This window comes from Lissotriton helveticus, chromosome 4_1, assembly GCF_964261635.1.
Source record: "Lissotriton helveticus chromosome 4_1, aLisHel1.1, whole genome shotgun sequence".
Taxonomy (NCBI): Eukaryota; Metazoa; Chordata; class Amphibia; order Caudata; family Salamandridae; genus Lissotriton; species Lissotriton helveticus.
The window spans coordinates 903,961,366-903,982,795 of NC_136063.1; the positions used below are offsets into that span (position 1 = coordinate 903,961,366).

The 21,430-nt window shown below is 42.3% G+C and overlaps 1 pseudogene; it reads right to left on the reverse strand.

Moving 5' to 3' along the window:
• Nucleotides 1-2,994: 2,994 nt before the first annotated feature.
• LOC144828087 (uncharacterized) lies at nucleotides 2,995-18,286 on the reverse strand (annotated as a pseudogene).
• Between the last annotated feature and the right edge of the window lie 3,144 nt (nucleotides 18,287-21,430).

A 21,430-nucleotide genomic window follows, 5' to 3' on the forward strand; every position in this document is an offset into this window, starting at 1 on the left:
TGAGCCCTCCGGCACAGTCCTCCTTGGTGGCCAAAAATCTGGGTGTCAAGCTAGACAACCAGCTGTCGCTGAGAACTCATATTCTTGGTCTGGCTGGCACCTGTTACGGAATCTTGAAAATGCTCCGTAAATTCCTGCCCCTGCTGTCCGAGGAGCACAGGCGGATTACTGTGCAGGCTCTTGTCGGCTCAAGGTTAGACTATGCTAATGCCCTCTTTCTCGGCCTCCCTGATTACCTGGTTCAGCGCCTACAGGTGGTGCAGAACTCCGCCGCCTGGGCTATTTTTGGCCTGCGCAAACGGGCCCGAGCTTCCGGGCTGCTACAGGCGCTTCACTGGCTGCCTATCCGGAAGCGGATTCAGTTCAAATCCCTGACTCTGATGCATAAAGCCTTGTTTGGATCAGGGGCTGGATATCTGCGGCGGAGACTGGCTTTCTATCGACCAGTCCGCTCTTTGCATTCGGAATCCCTCTATAAAGCGGTGGTCCCGCGGGTGAGGAAGGCCCGCGTGGGAGGGCGTTCTTTCAGCTGCAGAGCTCCCCAGCTGTGGAACTCGCTTCCTCTTTCGCTTCGCAGCACTGCCAACTTGTTCCAGTTTAGGAAGAGCCTGAAGACCTGGCTTTTTAATCTTTAGTCTGCCGTTACTGTTTATTGTTCTTATTGTTTTCTTTTTTGTTTCTTTCCTCATTTTTGCTGTGTTGTGTTATTTTTACTCTGAGTTGCAGGTGGAAAGCGCCGGGACACTCATCTCGAGTAGCCGTGCGCTATATAAAAGTCACATAACATAACATAACATAACGTGTGATGATGGCCAAATGATAGTGAAGCATGACAATCAATTTCCTTTTAACGTTTTAAAATTTTTGAGATGATTTTAGGGTAATGTGTCTTCAAATTTCAGATTGCGAGCAGGACTTTATTTATGCTGCCTTCAAAATGATCACAGTGAAACTAGGCAAGATCGCAGTTAATAGAGTGTTGTAATTAATATTATCAGCCAGTTTGTCATTGCATAGTTTGACTTCACCCCACTCCCTACTGTTGCCCAGCCCCTGTTACGTCATTTGGAATCCTAGCCAGGTATTTAGCACATGTCATGGAATGTTCGCTCATTCCTTCGTCAGCTGCTTTCAGTGTTGTCACACGTTCTCCAGGCTGCTTGTGGGCCTTTTTTATGAAATAAATACTTGTATTTCAACTACCGGTGTTCTTTCAGAATTATTTCAATATCCAGTCACTTCAATTGGTGAAGAGGATGGGATGCTATTTTAAAGAAAAGGCCCGCTTCAGCTGTATTTCTACTTGAAGATTTTAGCGAGGACCTCTAAAGCAATTAATCAGGCGAGTTACTATTTAATTTGTCTACTACGGATTAATTGCTTACTGATGTTTGTACACGTTTTTCGTGTGACTCTGCTTTGTTGTAGCGTACAAGCTTTTATCAGCTGTGTTTAAATGTTGACGTTGTGAGTTCTTCGAAAGAAATCGCTCAGGCAAGTTACTACATATTTTGTCTGCCTGTGTAGTGAATAATTGTTTAACTTTTGAACGTGCTTCGCAAGTCAATTTAATTTCTTTTAGCTTACTTTGGAAATATCGTTGGCCGGTGGATGTCCGTTAACAGAAAAGAATATGAACCAGAAAGTAAAAAAGCGATTATGTTCAGCTTATTGGGTCTTGTAGGTCAAGAGATTTTCGATAGTTTACCTGAATACGAAGTACCTCCTGGTCAATTCATATCTCTTGATGAGTATCAGGAAGCTATCAAGCGCTTAGAAAAGCAATTTGGAGAGGAGACAAACATAATGAGGTGGAGTGGAGTGGAGTGGTGTGGCTCACTGGTTAGAGGTGGCAGACCCGGGAGCAGAGGACGCTCCGAGACCAGGGTTGAATTCCCGACGCGGCAGGGTCTTGGACAGGGTCAATGGACTCGATAATTCTCACCTCGGTGCCTACTCTAACTAGGGATCACACTCGGCAACTCTGGGCATTAGCTTGCCTCATCTCCACAACGGCCCCCCACATACGCCAGGGATGCCTGGTTTCACCTTGGAGATACCCAGTAGGGACCATCTCTCAGGGAAAGCCAGGACGGGTTCCCCAGCGGTCTACAGCGCGGAGATACTCCTTCGAGAGTCGATTCGCTTTACAAAAACCCACAATCAATGATTGGTAGACACTGTTTTGCCATGCGCAAACAGTTGGAAACAGAAACAATTGAGGAATACATTGATTGTCTACGTGTTCTGGCCACCAAATGCAAATTTCCCAAAAAAGATTCAGGAGAGACTGTTGGCGTGCAGAAACGCTTCTCTCCAAGAAGCCATAGATATTGCTTAGGGAATTGAACACTCTCTAGAAAGCTCAAAGGAACTTTCCGCTGAGAGAAATCCAACGGCCAATGTTTTTTATATTTATTAGAAAATTAAAAGTGATACTAGCAATGACAAAGGAATCAAACAAAAGAGTTTTACAGATTCTAATTATTTTGTTTGTTTTAGGTGTGGTTCAAAAAATCATAAGGCGGATTTTTCAGGATGTCCTGCACTTGGGAAGAAATGTACTGAATGTTTCAAGGTAGGATATTTTGCTGGTGTTTGTAAGAATTTTAAACCAAATTGCTTCCAGAGAGTCAACGTTAGTAATGTAGATGATTTTGAAGAAGATAGTTGCTAAAATATTGTTTTGACAATTGATGGTCCATGCAATTCTATTTAAGGTCCTCTTGGAGTGGCATATATTTCTTGAGACGAATTGAATAATATGGCGGATTCTGGTTCGCATATTACTATTGCATCTGACACAAAATATGAAGAACACTGGTCACACGTTGATTTACTTGCTTCGGATGTCAACCCAAAGGCGTTTGGAGATTTTGACATTAATATGTTGGGCTATTTTCAGGATCAGTTAAATATTAAAGGGAGGTCCATTTCAACAAAAGTATATGTTGCCGAACGCGGAAGAAACATTGTTGGTTGAGAGGATCTAGCTCATTTAAGTATTATTCTGAAGACAGGTGCCGATGATCCTATTATTCTGGATAATGTTGTTGTTTCTTCTGTCAATTCTTCTGTTTCCTTTTCTTCTTTGGATAATGTAGAATCTGTATTGGATGTGTCAATGGTTTTGAGCATTCCATTAAGTTGAAGAAAAATGGCATTCCTGTAAAACATAAGGTAAGGTCAATTACTGTCAGACATGACTTGCTAAATATTTTCAACAAATTAATTTAAGAAGATGTTATAGAACAGACTGATTCATCAGAATGGGTTTCCTGCTATAGTTTTGAATAAAAAGAAAAATGTTGATATGCGTAGATTTGAGGTCTTTGAACAAGAATATTTTGGTGGATTGTTATCCTTTACCCAAAATTCAAGAGATTTTAGCAGCTACTGCTGGGTCTAAACATTTTTCTTTAATAGATCTCAAATCAGCATATCACCAGGTCAAACTAGCTGATGATTCCAAAGATTATACTACATTCTTTATTCCTTTTGGAAGCATATAGATTCATCAGACTTCCTTTCAGTTTGGCTTCATCAGCTAGTGTCTTCCAAAAGTTGATGGAGTGTATTTTAAAAGGGGTAGTGGGTGTTCAGAAATTTCAGGATGACATTCTGATACATGCCAGTACAATTGAAAAGCATAATAACATCCTAGACATTGCTCCACAAATGAGAGAGGCATTTCTTTAAACTGAAATAGAATACTTGGGCCATATATTGAGTGGAAGTGGTACCAAACCAAAACTGAACTTAGTCAAGGCAATTTCTGATTCACTAAGATCCTTTTTGGGTCTCAGTGAATATTGTTCATGTTTTATTGAAAACTACTCTGATATTGTTGAGCCTTTGCATATGTTATTGAGCAAAGGTGAAAAATGTATGTGGTCTGAACTTCAAGATTTGGCCTTTGCAGAGATTAAAAGTGCCATTGTTTATGCTCCAATGTTAAAACCATATGATCCAGAAGGCACCATTATCATTACGGATCATGCCGGCTCTGTTAGTTGTGGAGCATTCTTTACACAGCAGTAAGTGTAAATGTACATACTGTTGCCTTTATATCCAGATGTTTGCATGATTCTGAGATTCACTACAGTACTATAGAGAGGGAGGCACTTGCCTGTGTTTGGGCAGTTGAGAAGCTCAAAATGTACGTGTGGGGTAAGCAATTTGAATTAATTACAGATCACAAACCATTAACCTTCATGATGGACGGATGTGGCAGGGGTAATGGTAAAGCCTCTGCAAGGTTAGTTAGGCTGTTAGCGAAACTGCAGGAGTACAATTTTTCTATAAAACACATAGCTGGCAAAAACAATGTGAGAGCAGATTTGTTGTCACAATTACCATTAATATCTTCAGAACCAAAAGCAGAAAAAGACACTGAATGTGTGGTATCTTATGTTGATGATTGTAATGAATCAGAACAAGTTTGTAGTGAGTCTGAATGGTTAAGCTTAATTAACAATGACCCTGTTCTCATTTAAGTTAAAGAATATATTTTGAGTAAGTGGCCGCCTGACAGAAACGTATCTTCTTATCTTAAAACTTATGTCCAAGTTGCTGATGATCTTAATATAGAAAAAGGATTCCTGTTGAGAGGTGATCTCTTGATTCCACCTACCAAAGTGAGAAAGAGTTTAATCGAACTAGCGCACAGTAGCCATTTAGTTTCCACCATGACCCTGAAGATGCTAAAAAAATACTATTGGTGGCCTGGATTGGACTCCGATGTTAAATTATTTATTAATAAATGTGTAGTGTGCTTGAGGTCAGACAAGCATTGGGAATCCAGAGTGCAAGAAATGCAATTAGTTCACATTCCCAATGCCTCTTGGAGCAAAATTGCTATAGATTTTGCTGGTCCATTCAACATTTTGGAACATGACTCAAATGTTAATTGTTTTAAGTGATTAGTATAGTAAATGGATTTATATCATGTTTGTAACAACAATAGACTCTAATTCTGTACTTGAGTTTTTGGAGAATTGTTTTTTCTTAGAAGGGCTTCCACTGATATTAGTTTCTGACAATGGTAAACAACTTACCTCAGAGGAGATGGTTGCATTTTTACAACACAATGGTATTCAGCAGTAGAAAATCCCTTTTTCGTCACCAAAATCGAATTGACAGGTTGAAAGAGTCAACTGTTTCTTAAAAGATGGGATTCAACTGGCCATCATTTCTGTTTTTTCGGTAAAAGAATTCACTCAGGAGAGAGTTAATGTTTACAATAACACAACCAACAGCATAACTGGACATTCTCTGTTTTTCCTTATGAGAGGCAGACAAAGTAACACATGTCTTACTCCCAAATTTGCAATCACTGAGGAAGGAAACTCCAAATTTGTTGAAGTCGATGATACCCAGTTTAAAGTAAGAGAAAGAATTCTAGAGCACCAATTAAAATCAAAAGAATACCACAACAAAATTCATAGCGCCACAGTTAAGGAAATACACAAAGGTGATTGAGTTATTTCCAAAAAGCCTTTTATGAATCAAAAAGGAGAATCCAAGTATTATGAACCATGTGAAGTTGTTGAAGTGACTGGTGGTTCAGTTCGCCTAAATATACTAGGTTGGAGAAACAAAAGCGATATTATCAAGCTTAAACCTGGACAGAAGGATCTAATTGTTAGTGCTAGAGGTGAAAACTTAGATTCAGAGGAAAGTTACTTTTGAGTTGAAACTGGTTACAGTGAGAACGCTGAATGTGAGACACTTGAACACTCAAGCAATTCGGAACCCAATTTTTGTTGTCCTTCCACCAGTCGAAAAACATTTCTTCCTGCACAGGCTTTTGCTGAAAGGAAGAGTGAGGGCAACATACACTCTATAGTTCACTCAAATGCTCAAAATGCTAGTTTACCTAATTTTGCTGTCACAGAACCTAATGTTGCTTTAGGCAGAAATGCATCTTCTACAAATTTGTATGATGGAAAATGTACTAGTTCTGGAAGATTGTCTTGCTTGCCTAACATTTACAAAAACATTTTAATGTATTAGTTTTTCTTTGTTTTAAAGCAGAGAGATTTTGTAATTGATATTGTCAGCAAGTTTGTCATTGCATAATTTGACTTCACCTCACTCCCTACTGTTGCCCAGCCCCCGTTATGTCATTTGGAATCCTCACCAGGTATTTAGCACACATCATGGAATGTTTGCTCATTCCTTCGTCAGCAGCCTTTAGTGTTGTCCCACTTTCTCCAGGCTGCTTGTTGGCCTTATTTATGAAATAAATACTTGTATTTCAACTACTGGTGTTCTTACAGAAATATTTCAATATCCTGTCACTTCATAGAGGGTCTCCTGTCACCCGAGGTGTTGGATTACAGTGGTCAGCTGGAGTTGGGTACCTAGGGCTGTGTGTTCATTCTACCACATGTTTACTTTAATCTGAACCCTAACTTGTGGTTCCTCCTGGCTTATCGACTAACAAAGAGGATTCAAAATATATGCTATAAGCTTTGATTACAAGTTATGGACTAAATTCTGACCCATTTGCAAACAGGAAAATACATACAGAATGAAATTTTCCATCAAGACCGGAGGCACCGAATATGCTTTTTGCATCTACTTCGTAGCGGACCGTGGAGGGAGTTCCATTCGGTGGTGAGGCGGAGCAGGAGAGGGGTGAGGTGGGCGTTGTAAACACCAGAATATGGATGAACTGAGGTAAGTAGACATTTAAATAAATAAAACAAATTGTGTTGCGCACGCTGCATTGCATTTTGCATTTTGCGATGCAGCGCCACATCAAAATTCCACGGGCCGCTACTACATCTACTAAGATAGCTGCAGTAAAGAATTGTAAAACTACAAATCCCATGTGGCAAAGCAACTGATTAGCCAATTGGATAGAAATATTGATTCATAGAACCACCAATAGTATACCAGTTACATGTATAACCCATCACTTGACTGTGAACAGTCCTCTTTTCTTGCTGCTCGCTGTCAAGATAAGTAGCTAATTTCACATTGTGTCATTACTAAAATGGCTTATTGTTCTGGTGCTATGTTTTTTAAGATATATATGTACTGCCTTATTGTTATTTTACTGCTTTCTGCCCTCCTTGACTGCCATGATCTCTCCACTACTGTTTTTTCTGGCGCATACTCTAGCACGCTTTCTCTTCAAAGCATCCTGCGTTTGCCATTTTTAACGTACTGTTGTCAACACTCACCATTGGTATTGGGTTTCCTGTACTGCTGCGATTTATTGTTCCTTCTTCTGGACACAACATGCCTTTCTTTCTGCCTTCCTATTTCAGCATTGCCTCCTCTGTTCTCCTTACTGGAGGGGTGCAACCTATTTCCCCGCCTTCTGTCATCTTCCTCAGAGACCTGCTTGGCGTTTTCCCGCCCTGGAGGAGAGAACTAGGCATTCATCCCTGCCTGCTGCAATTTAACCCCTTTTCTGCATAACTCTTTTTTCCCCACATATTCTGACTTGGAATTGGACAGCTCCCCTTTGGTAAATGATAATAATGAAAGCTGGACATTTTTAAAAATGACTTAAATGAATGTATCATTCTCCAGTTGAAAAGGCTGTGACGGCCTCTATGGATAAAATGTCTAAGAACATTGAATTATGTTTACTTACTTTGATGGTAAAGACTTTAATGGCCCATTCAGAGGGAAAAGCAGATACAGGAAAATGCTGTCCTTATCTACACAAATGATAAATATAAAAATCCCCAAACCCGATTTAGCACTTTTGAGTAGTGAGAATTCCTCACACCAGACTAAGGACATTGTCCTCCAAGGCCTCCTTCAATGGAGGGAATGTTAAAACTCATATCAAGTGACAAAATAAGACCAACCAGATTCATTATGCACAACAACAAATAGACATTTCTCATATCACGGATACTGACGATGACATGGGGGTTCCAAATGATAATACTGATAATTTTGGGATCAATGAGCCATCTTCTTCTGCTCCTCCAAAAAAGCCCAAATTACTTGCTTTAACATCTAATTCTATTGTGCCCAAAACAGTTCTGGACAAAGAGGGGTCTCCGATGTTCTACCCAACCCTCATTTGCCATCCAGATGCCACAGAATGGTTCCCTGTTGCTCACATAGGAGCTTACATCTCCTCTAGACAGTGTTTGCCCCGGGACAACCAAATTTAGGCTAAATCTATCAGGATGTTCTGGGATTTTTCTGTCTTCCAATATTACTTCCACTCCAACGATTGACCCATTGTTGCTTACTTTCTTTTAAAAAAAGTGGTCAAGATCCCCATAAGGGAATAGATACAGCCTGTTTGACATAGTGGATCCTTTTGCTTCCATTTATGACATGCCGAAGGCAGCAAGATTGGATCATTTTGATATTGATCTTGAAGATCTCTCTTTATGGATCCTAAGAGCTTTTTGCTTGCTAGGTAACACTAACTTTGCCATAAAATTAATGGAGAAAAGGTCTGCCATTAAAGTTGGGTCTGAAACTAGCAAATCTGGCTAACCTTGATTTTGTCATTAAAGCGGATGGTCTCCTTTTTGTAAACTGTTTTATCAAAGACTTCAGTAGATATGTCACAACTTTTTCATCTACTCATAAAGCTTAACAGTTACCCAAACAGTTTTTTCTCTCTGTGTTTTTGCATGGGCCAGGACTGGCAGGAGCTGCTTTACCAGCCATACCTATTGTAACTAGGGATCCAGAGGATCCATCAATTCAAACCATAGCTGACAAGACTACAAGCCTCAATTGTATTCCGAGAGAGGTAGAGGATATCGAGACTGCAGATAAAAGAATGTCAGAGCCAACAATCAACAAAGTGAGTCCTTCTTCTGGCCCTCCTCATGAAAGAGGTCTTCTTCAGCTCTTTCTCACATGGTGCCTAAATATAGCTGCAGATCATTGGGTTTTAAATACAATGCCAATTTATGCTATAGAGATTTACGCAACACCTTTCCAAACTGTGTTCCCTCCTCCTCAAAGGTTTTCATCTGAAATGTCCATTCTAATTTCTCTGGAAAGTCAGTCCTCATGCAAAAAGGCAATTCAACTTTCCACCTCAGATCCAACTGCCTTTTTCAGTTCGCTGTTTCTTGTCCAAAAGAAGAAAAAAAAGAAGAGGCTGATTATCAACCTCTGACTCTTCAACCAGTTTGTGGATTACCACCAATTGAAAATGGAAACTATTCTACACCTCAGAGACACCTTCCTCCAACACAACTATATGGTAGGATTAGAATTACGTGACGCTTAACGTACAATCCCCATTCACCACAGTCACAGAAAATGTCTTAGATTTCAGTGCCAGTGACAAACTTACAGCTTGTTCTCTCTTCCCTTCGGTCTTTATCAGCATCATGGTGCTTTACACAAATAATTAAACCGGTAGTAGCACATCTCAGGTCTCAGGGCATCAGACTTATAATTTACCTGGACAATGTACCGCTAATGAATCAAGATCTTAATACTCTTCGCTCTCATCTACATCTCACTTGTTCTCTTTTATCAGAGTTGTGCTTCCTGTTAAACAGAGAAAAAATCAGTCATGATCCCTTCATAACAAATAGAATTCCTAGGTTTCCTGGTAAATTCATCAAGTGCTACCCTTCATCTTCCCCAAACAAAAGTAAAGACAATCAACAGCGAAATTCTTCAAACCCTTTGCAGTTCCCACATTTCCCTCAGATCTCTGGTGAGGATTGGAGGTCTTCCTATCTTCTTCCAATCAAGCCATCTTTCTGAGTCCTCTTCATTACTGGGCCCTGCAACATCAAGAAATGTGTTTTTTACATAAAGGTCTTGTCTACTCTGATTCCATCACATTGAACCAGAGTCTCGGTTGTAGCTTCAATGGTAAATAGACTGTTTAGATGCCTGAAATGGCAGGACTATTTTCTTGTCAGCCCTCGATCTTGTGTTAGAATCTCACGCAAGTAGGACAGGCTGGTGTCCAATCATGACTGGGGGTAAACAGTCTCTTGTGGAGTCCAAATTGTATATTAACTGTTAGAGATGCTAGCAGATTCCTTTGCATTTAAAAGCCTAGCAAAACGACCTACTGCTCTGTATGGACAACATTTCTGCAGTCCGTTAAGTCAATTGTCTGGGCAGCACCAGATCCAAACCTCTAGTAGAACAATCTTAATGTTTTTGGGAATTTTGCCTTCTCAACAAGATCTCAGTTTGAGCATAATACTTACTGGGCAATCTCAATTACAGCAGATTGGCACTCCCAAAATCTTCGAGACTCCAGCGATTGGAGACTTCATCCATCAGTGTTCCAGTCTCTGTTACAAAAGTGGGGTTCTTTTAACTTCAATCATTTCATCCCCGGAATCAATTCCCATCTCCCTCATTTTTTCAGCTGGCGTCCAGACCCTCAGGCTTTAGCTATGATTTTCCTCCTTTTCTAATGATCAGCAGAGTTAAAGCTCAGGCCAGACATCAACAAACTACCCTATAAATAGTGGTCCCATTCTGGAATTCACAGCTATAGTTTCCTCTCCTTATAGAGTTGGTGATCAATATTCCAGTCCTCCTCCCTTCTGGAACCTTTGAGCCAGCCTCACAACATAGTTCTGACAACTCTCTCACCCTCTTTGCTTGGAAAAAAGTGGGTTCACCCAATCTATCAATTTAATTCTGCCAGGGACTTCAGATTTCATTAGCAAAACTTCTCCCCAGACACCACCAAAGCATACAAATCCACTTGGGCTTTATGAGGAAGCTGGTGTGTGGTAAAATCTATCAATCCCTTTTCAACATATATAATCTACATTGTTAATTTTCTGGCAGATGAAGCTAGTGGAGGTAAGTCATATGAACCATAAACTTGTACAGGTCGGCTATTTCCATGAATCATCCCTGCATCAGTGGCAAACCGGTGTGAGAGTATCCACTCCTATGTTGTCTTTAAAAAGGGATTACAAGTTTCTAATGCTCCACTTCTAAATATAGCAAATTGTGGGATGCAAATGTTGTTTTGAAATTCTTTATTTCCTGGGTTGTTATACTGACCTTTCACTATAAATGTTTTCCGCAAAACTTACTATGTTGTTCTGCCTGATCTTTATAAATGTTTGTCAGATTTTAAGGCATTATATGTTTCCTGTCACCAATCTACTCCTACTGATATTATGTTTAAAGTTAACAAACACACAAATACTAATTTAAACTCATGGTTTTAGCCTTATTTTGCAGCTAAACCCACACTTTGTGTTGGACATTATTTTAAAGTTTATGAACAACAGACTTTTGATCTTAGAACATACTCTCATTCCTTATTTCCTTCTAGTAACCCCACTATCCAGTTTCTTCTGCCATCCTGGCTTGTTGGGTCAGATGGGTTATGTCTTTGGCAGGCATTGATACCTATGTTTTTGGAATGCATTTCTCCAGAGGTGCCATGGCATCTAAAACTTTCCGGGCAGGTTGCAGATTAGAGGACATTCCCAGGTCAGCTGACTTGTCTAACGAAAATGCTTCTAGGATATTTCATTGTAAATCTGTTCACACAGCATCTTCTGTTGTAATAACATACTTTAAACATACATAATAGGAGCCTCCGGTCTTCACATACAATGTAGATTTTCATAGTAATTTATAAAGGAAAGTCTTCATTTTATTAAAGACACGTAGGTGAGTATTATCCCAGCTTAAGTCTTGGTAACTTGGTGTTTTGCTACTCTCCATAACAGCTAATCCAGCCTTACCACCTGCTTCCTTTTAACTCCCTCACTGTTCCAGTTGGATTTTCATCCTCCACTTCAGTCATGATGGAATACCATGGTGTTCTTCCTCTTCTGGCACTGGATTCAGAGTTTCAGTTTTATGAACTTATACCAAGAACTCTTTACTTTTACATTGACATTTTCAATTGTATCATCAATTTTTCCTTGGTTCAATTTAACTACTCGCACAAGAAAAGAGGGCTGTTTGCAGCCAAGTACCAGGTTATATATGTTACTGGTATACTATTGGTGGTTCTATGATTACATGTTTCTATCCCATTGGCTAGCTGGTTGCTTTGCCTCCTGGGATTTGTAGTTTTGTGGTTCTTGACTGCAGCTACCGTAATAAATGCAAGATTAGAGAAGTGTAATACTTGCCTTCATGTCTTTAAAAACACTGAAGAGTTTCCTTCATAAATTACTAGGAAAGTGTACTTTATGAGACAAACAATAATTACTGTGCCCTAAGCATTTTCCATAGGTAAATGTTAGCAGGTTAAACCAAGGTGAATTTTGTTAATGGCTATTTGCTGTGAGAGCACTAATTCCATACCTAATTCCATATTTTCATGAGGAAAGCTCAAAATCAGAAATTATTATCACGCCCTTAAAATAGGACAACCAACCAGGGGTATTAACATTTACTGTGTACATTAAATGCCTCCCATCATTGTGGCCCACTTGTATTCAGGGCCTAAATGTCCTTAATATCTTTAAAACTTTTTTTATCCCTGGTTATCGAAGTTAGAAATTATTTATATTGCTTACAGTCATGATGAGGTGTGCCAACTAAGGGGCCGATTACGATGGGTGGTGCAAGTGGGACCGACCACCATAGGTGCGGCGGTCCCGCACGACAAATTAGGATGCGTACGCCACACTGGCGGGCACATCCTGTATGTTTACATTATGGCGGGTGGCAGCACCCGTCACAATGCAAAAACACATGTTTTACATTTGAATGTACAACGTGGCAGGAACCGTGCGATGCCTGCCACCTTGTACATGCAAATGTGGGGGGTACCATAGGTACCCCCCACGTGCAGCACCCCACCCATCACCCCCCTGGGGGCCCGCAACGGGCCCCCGAAGGCATTTTCAGCCTGTCTTTTTGCGGCAGAAACTCTGCCGCAAAAGACAGACATTCTAATACCCGCTGCGTTGCCTGCACGGCACCGCCTCCAGTACCTGGTCCCGCAAGGCGGCCAGAACAGGCCCGCCTTGAGGGACCACGGCGGACGGTCTTTCCGTCCACCGCGGTACCATTTCCCTTCCCACCGCCATCCCTAATATGGCTTTTGGAATTTTAAGGTAGATGGCGGTGAATCTGCGACCGCCGGGCCGGCGGGCCTCACCGCCAGCCGGGCGGTCGCGGATTCACCGCCATCGTAATTGGCCCCTAAGTCAGGCAAAACTACCTGTGATGACTGTATCTACGACTTTTTGCAGACAGGTGTCATCACAGAGTTGACATAGCAAATGTAGATTTTCCTAGTTATTATGACGGAAAGTCTTAATTTTATTAAAGACACGGAGGCGAGTATTATGCATTCTAATCTTGCATTTATTGCAATAGCAGCCAAATAAGTGAATAACTACAGTTCCCAGAGGGCCAGGCGACAACTGGGCCATGGGAACGAGAAAAAACGATAATACAGTAACCAATCAGCACTTAGTAAACAGATAAGAGGCCATACTGACTGCGCAGCTTCCTCTTTTCGCTGACGAGCAGATCAGATAAAATTGAACAAAGGAAAAAGAGTCATAACAATAGAAACAGCCAAAATCCAAGAGCAGACATCTTGAGCCACGGAGAGAAAAGGGCAAAGTCCAACTTGAGCATCCGGAGGAACTGGGAGAGCTGAAGAAGTCCACAAGGGTGAAGCACGAAAACGATGGAGGGAAGACCTCTTAGGATGAAGCAGGCGGCAAGGCCGGATTCGCTGTAGGGAGGGAGAACACAAGTTAGTAGTGTAGAGGCGGGATAATACTCGCCTCCGTGTCTTTAATAAAATTAAGACTTTCCGTCATAATAACTAGGAAAATCTACATTTTATGACAAGACCGGAGGCTCCTTTTATGCTTGTTCAAAGCATATTAACAACATCAGAAGCAAAAGAATGAATAGGTTTACAATAGAACATGCGAAAAACACTGTCATTGGACCAATCAGCTGATCTCAGAATGTCCTCCAGACGGGAGCCGGACCAAAAGGCCTTAGAGGCCATGGCTCCCCTGGCCGAATGCACTCCGAAGACGGAGACGTCAATACCGGCAAGAGACATGACCCAACGAACCCACCTGGCGAGGGTAGGGGAAGAGACGGGAAGGTGGGGTTTGCGGAAGGAAATCAGAAGTTGGGAACAAGAGGACGCTCTGAGATTAGCGGTCTTTTGTTCATACACTTTCAAACATTGTCCCACACAAAGTTGTGGTTGATCAGGAAAGTAAGGGTAAAATACAGAATCCAAATTAGTTTTTGTTCTCCTGCGAATCTGGAACAGAACACCTGTGGGGGAAAATTGACGAGAAGAAACATCTAACGCTCTCACATCAGAAATTCTTTTGATAGAGATCAAACAAAGTAGCATTGTCAACTTGGCAGATAACATTTTGAGAGATAAGGCCGAGTTAGCAGGCCAATTCATGAACAATTTAAGAACCACAGAAACATCCCATAAAAAGTTATACTTAGCCAACGGAGATTTAGCACATCGAACACCTTTGAGGAGGCCACAGATCAGAGGATGAGCGCCAACCGGTTTGCCATCGATCTGAGAATGGTTGAGGGAAATCGCAGAGCGATAAAGATTGACGGTACGATAGGCCTTACCTGAGCTGGCCTCCGAGGCTAGAAAATTGATTATAAAATTCAGAGGGGCTGAAAGGGGATCGATAGACCTTTCCAAACACCAGCTTGCCCAAAGAGACCAGGCGGATTTGTATGCCTTGGACGTCACAGGGGCCCAGGCCTGGTTGATGAAGAGAGAAGCCTCTTGCGAAATGAGGATGTCAGAAGGGGGAGGCCGGAAACTTTCCAGGCCGACAGCGTCAAGGAGTTGTCCAGAATGAGGCTGTGATGAAGGCCCTGGGGATTGATGAGAAGGTCGTCGAAAGATGGGAGAAGGATAGGAAAGTCTATTGCCATCTCCAACAGAGAGGGAAACCAAATTTGAGCTTGCCAGAAAGGAGCGATCAGTACCAGTGAGGTGGACTGGCGGCGAACTTGAGACAAAACTCTGTTGATCATAAGAAAAGGGGGGAAAGCATAGTTGAGGTGTAGAGACCAGTCCTGGAGGAATGCATCCGTAGCTAGGGCCAGAGGATCCGGCCGCCAACTGAAGAACTGGGGCAATTGACAATTGAGGCGGGAAGCAAAGAGATCTATGGAGAAGGGACCCCAAATGAGAGAAAGAGAATGGAAAACGGAGGGACAAAGCTTCCAGTCGCTGGAATCGTGAAGAAACCTGGAGTGCCAGTCCGCCACGGAGTTGAGATTTCCGGGAAGGTATTCCGCTGTCAAGGAATGATGATGAGAGAGACAAAATTCCCAAAGGCTTTTCGCTAGATCCGCCAGAGGCTTGGACCTGGTCCCGCCAAGATGATTGATATAGCGAACCGCAGAAACATTGTCCATGCGGAGAAGGATGGAACATTTGATTCTGTCTTTGGAAAGGCTTTGAATCGCAAAGGAACCTGCAAGCATCTCTAAACAGTTGATGTGCAACTTGGACTCCTCGGATGACCATGTACCTCCAGTCGAGATTGGTCCACATCGGGCGCCCCAACCCGTCAGGCTTGCATCGGATTCTAATACAAGATCTGGGGCAGTGGCGAAGATTGTACGCCCGTTCCACGCATCTAAATGGTCTATCCACCATTGAAGCTCTGTACGGGACTCTGAGTCTAAGGCGATGAGGTCTGCGTAGGCAAGGCCTTGACGAAGATGTCTGATTTTCAGGCGCTGAAGAGCGCGATAGTGGAGAGGGCCTGGGAAAATGGCTTGGATTGAGGAGGAAAGGAGGCCGACGATCCTGGCCAAGGACCGGAGGGACAGGAGGGAAGACTGAAGGACAGAGGCTATCTCCGCTTTGATTCTGGAAACTTTGGAGAGGGGTAGGCGGAGAGAAGCGGCCACAGAATCCACTAGGAACCCCAAGAACTCTGTATTCTGGGATGGAATTAAAGAGGACTTCTCCGGGTTGATGAGGAAACCCAAGTCCAGAAGAAGGGACTGAGTCATTTGGAGATCGGACAAAAGAGAGAGTCTGTCGGAATTGAGAATCAGAATGTCGTCCAGGTAAATGATAAGACGTATTCCGAGAGAATGGAGGAAGGCGACCACAGGTTTCAGGAGCTTTGTGAAGCACCATGGAGCGGAAGAGAGACCAAAGGGGAGAGAGGTAAAACAATAGGTCACACCTGACCATTGGAATTGAAGAAACTTCCAGTGAGACAGATGGATAGGCACAGAGAGGTAAGCGTCCTGAAGATCTAGACGCACCATCCAATCTTTTGGGCGAAAAGTGTCTCGCAAATGGAGGATAGTCTCCATTTTGAAGTGACGATAAATCACAAACTGGTTGAACCATTTGAGGTTGATGACAGGCTGCAGTTTTTTGTTTTCTTTTGAACTAGAAAAATGGAGCTTAGAAAGCCTGAAGAGTCGAAGGGAAAAATCCGAATGGCCTGTTTCTGGAGAAGGGATTGAATCTTGTTTGAGATTAGATCGGCCATAAGGGTGGAGAAAACTAGAGGAGGGGGAAAAGAGGTTTGAAGAGGAGGAGAGGAGAACTCTATGAGGTAGCCCTGAACAGTGTTGAGAACCCAGGGGTCTGAACTTATGGTGTGCCATTTTGACAGAAACAACTTTAGACGGCCTCCGACAGGAGGGGAAAAAGAAGGGCTTACCTTGTTGGTTGGAGTTGGAATTGCGATATGTTTTCTGTCCTCTACCACGGAAGCCACGTCCCCGCTGAGGGTAGAATTGGGGCTTGTATTCCTGGGAGGTATTGTAGGAGCCTCTGGAGCCTTGATTGTAGGGACGGCCGGAAGAGCGACCCCTGCCTCGTCCGGCCCGTCCAAAAACACGTAGTGCAAAAACTTTTTTTATGGATTGTTGTGCCTTGTCCAAGGAGGCAAACGTAGAGACAAACTTACTGAGGTCACGGACCAAGTTGTCACCAAAGAGAAGACCATTGGCCTTGGGTCCTGGATCCATGGGGGCGAGGTTGGAAAGTTTGGGATCCAATTTAATTAAGAGTTCTTTGCGACGTTCGTGGGTTAAGGCAGAATTGGCATTGCCTAGGAGACAAAAAGCGCGTTGGGCCCACATGGAAATGTCCTCGGCAGAGAGGTCAGTACCCTCAAGTCGGGCAGATTCTGCCATGTCGAGAATACGGGCCAGAGGACCCACAACATCCAAAACCTTGTCCTGACAGGAGGACCATGCTTTATCAACTCCCTTGCGAGGGTCTTTGCCAAATATTGAGAAAAATGTGAGAAGGGGCTGGTCAATTGTGGGAACTTGAGTAATTTTTTCTGGTAAGGAGGGTTTAGGGCATTCTGATTTAAGTCTCGAGCGCACTGCGGTCTCCAGAGGAAGGCGTAGACGTGCCGAAATATATTCTCCCACATGGTGGGAGGGAAGCCATTCCGTGGAATTAGGGTGACGGATGGAAGCAGGGTCAAACATGGGGAAACCATCAGAGTCAAAGACCGGTTCAAAAGTGAAAGAATCAGATTTGGGAAGTTTTGCAGGGGGGAAGGAGGGTCAGCCACATCAAAAACATCAAATAAATCGTCTGCATCAGCCATATCATCGTCAGTGTCCAAGATGGTGGAAATTACCAGTTTTTTAACCGGTGACACTGCGTGCTTTGACTTATGTTTCTTTTTGCCCTCGGAACCAACAAACCCCTCCTTAGCAGGAGGCCTGGGAGGCACTAAGTCCTCAGTCAAATGCGAGAAAGACTCGCCCACCAACAATGACGATTTTTTGGAAGTAAGCACAGTAGCAGAGTGGTCCACCTTACGTTTTCTGCTTTCCCCCGCAGAATGGGCCAAAACCTTGGACATAATGCTGAGCATTGAGTTTTCCATTGTTTTAGACATACGTTGCATGGATAAATCCACTGCATGTTCCACAGAATTATTGATAAACTTGCTCAAATCTCGTTTGAAAGAGCCACTGTCCTCCTTAGAGGGCACATCCTCAGAGGAACTGCCATGTTCCATTGCAGAGCTACAAACAGCAAAGTGTGGCAGGAAAGGGTTAAAAGAACCAAGCAGCTCTGTGGGCGTGTGGGAGGCGTGTGAAGGGCAGGACTGAGGGGAGAGGCAGTCCGGTGCAGAGCTGAAAACAAACGGAGAGGACAGAGGCTTCGGAAGCGCTGTGGAAGATTAATGTGACAGGGTGAGAAGGAGCACGAGCACGCGAAGGGCCAGAGCCAGGCGAAACCACCGGCAGACAGAGGGGAGGGGGGAGAACAGCTGACAGGCTGTACAGAGGAGTGGAATGACGAGCGCAGAGCGCAAAGTCTGGAAACCAAGTACAATGACAACCAGTTATGCAATAAAATAATAATAAAAACGTAATGACAATAAGCAATATTAAAATACTGAGAGCAAAGGATAAGAGCACTTATCTGACTGCGAGCAGCAAGAAAAGAGGAAGCTGCGCAGTCAGTATGGCCTCTTATCTGTTTACTAAGTGCTGATTGGTTACTGTATTATCGTTTTTTCTCGTTCCCATGGCCCAGTTGTCGCCTGGCCCTCTGGGAACTGTAGTTATTCACTTATTTGGCTGCTATTGCAATAAATGCAAGATTAGAATGCATAATAGGAGCCTCCGGTCTTGTCATAAAATTGTATTTTTGGAGCATTTCAGCTAGAACAGTGAAGCTCAAAGTATGCGTCCCTCCTGACCTTTACATGCGTCCCCTTGATCAACAGCAGCACTGGGCTGCTGTTCACTCCACTCAGAACTATCATTAAAAAGTTGTCAAATATACAGGCAAGCCTTTATTTAAAGGTTAATTCAAGTTAAAGAAAGGAACTCAATAGGTTGACCTGCATCACTAAACTTTAGAAACACCTTTACTTTCAAAGCTATCTTGCACCAAAAGTCCATTCTCAACTGTTATGTTTATTATGGAAATATTTAAATTGTTTTCACAGAAGCAGAGCAGCACATACCAAAAACAAGACCCGTGAATCATCCGGCACAGACCCCTGCTGCGGTGCTCACCTGTGTGCTCGTTATCGACTCGAGCATTTGTTTGGAATCTTGGAGTGATCAGCTTCCACTCAACTCTCGCGGGAACCGGTAGCTTGAACAGGCAACAGTTATGTGAGGATAAAAACTATTTCCAATATATAGCATACATTTATGTTTTAAACTAGCATCTTCTGCGATGCTATTTCAAAATGTAATGTCAGTCATTTGTTTATTATTTAATACAATCGTGTCCCTTCAAAATGGTTTACATAAACATAGTTAACTCTTCAAGAAGCTGGATTAATTCGACTATTAGAACTGGCTCCCGTCGTGCGTTGCGTTGAAGTTGATCACTCCGGGATTCTTCAACAATTCTTTTGGAAGTAACAAGCACACAGGCGCAGCGCAGGCTTCCGCACCGCAGCAGGGGTCTGTACAGGGTAATTCACGAGTCTTTTCCCACAGTGCTCTGCATCTGTGTTTTTGTGAAACCACATTAAATATTTCTTTATTATACTGATAGCTGTTAACAATTAAAAGTCTGCCAAAGTCAGAATTGGCAGAATTTATAGCTTCGAACTTTAAATGTTGCACATTTTGGGAACAAAGAAAAACACTGTTAATAATATCATTTTGCAAATATTTAGAAAGATTGTTTGCACTCTGAAGTGCCCACTTTGACTGCAAAACTGTTTTTAATTTCGTATACGGAAACTTTGACAGTAGTCTGTATGCTCTGGCTGAAATGTGCCAGGAAGAGAATGAGGGGCATATTATCAAGGGGGGCGATAGGCAATTTTCGCCCTATTAGCAAGCTGTCGCTAACAGCAGTTAGCAATAGCTTGTAGGCGATAGCGAGCGGTTTGGGGCCCACTTTGCATGTCAGCGATATTTATCGCTAATGACATGCAAAGTGGGTGTACCCAAACTGTTAGCGACTGAAAGCAGTCGCTAACATCGCTATCGCATATTACCAACACAGGCGTAGCGATTGAAATATTTGTGCTAAGCGTGAATATCTCCAAAAACTAACACCTGCTCAGACCAGTTCTTAGCTATTTTATGCAATGGGAGGTGGATATAATGGCTAAAACCCTGTTAGCGATAATGCGTGAATATCACTGTATTCTCAGCGATATTCACAGATTTTGCCGCTATCGCCAGGAATGTTATCGCTTTTTAGATAAATGTTGCTAATAGCACGTTATCTCAGTGATAAAATCCCATGATGCGCGGCGATAAAAAAATTGCTGCTAACCCTACTTAGCGATAAATATCGCTATTTGTTGATAATATGCCACTATGTTCTGTCAACAGTTTTCGCATTGTTGTCAATTGTATGGAAAAACTCTTGCATGTGGTTATCAACGACAATTTGCCTGATTTAGTTGATACAGTTCATTGTGATTACAAGCCTAATAATATATTCGAAATTCCTTATCTAGGGACGAAGAAAAATATTATAGTTAATAAGAACAAAAATGGACTGAACACAAGTAGTCCACAAATGCCCATACCCTTGTGTGTGATATTTACTGGGTGTAAAATGTGCCTTTGATTCAGAATTTTCCGTAATGAAAAAGGAATTACATATGGCATTATTGCTTTCCATAACAAAATCTTCAGGTGTGGAATTTACCCATATGTTTCCCCCAGTAATTTTCAGCAGATTTGACCTGCCAAAATTCACCTGGGGTACAGTAATTCATACACACTGTGGGCTTTATTTACTAAGGACTTGCATTGCCCTTGTATCGCACAAGGCAACCCAAGCCCTTACCTGGGAAATACTAAGACATGCAAAGCCACTTTGCGTGGCTCTGAAGAGCACTTGATTGCCTTGGATTACCTTACAGCTGGTCAATGTAAAATGTGTGGAGTATGGCATTCCCATACATCCAATCCAATCCAATCCAAAAATTCTTTATTTCGGCCATATAGACCATAAAAGATGCAATAAAAACATTCGACATTACAAAACATTCCCTTGTTCAAAACACATACATAAAAATTACATCCCTTGGGGGTCTCTACATGAGAGGAAGAACATTACAGTTCATTTCAAAGTCAGTCTTTTAGTAATTTAATCCTTATCTGCCACATGGCCATTATGAACTTGGCAACTGCAAAAACTATGTGGGGCAAGGTGCTGGTTTTCAGTATTCTAAATGAATGTGGATGGCTCCTTATGCCCAGGTTCCTACATAATGGCACAAGCCAGTGTTTCCTGGGCCTATTATAGGCTGGGCAGAAGAACATAACGTGGATTTCCTCCTCATTATGATTTCTGCACCCTGGACAGATTTTGTCATCAGTCTTTGTCCATTTACAAGTAAAAGTTTTAATAGGTAGGGTGCCCAACTTCCATTGAATGAATAGTTTTCTTGCTAAAATAGGGAAAATAATGTCCATAAAACCTTCAAATTGATAAGAATTTTTGGAATCCAAGAATCGATCTGTTAAAATGCAGTTTTTGGGTGCTGATACCAAAGTGGATAGACTT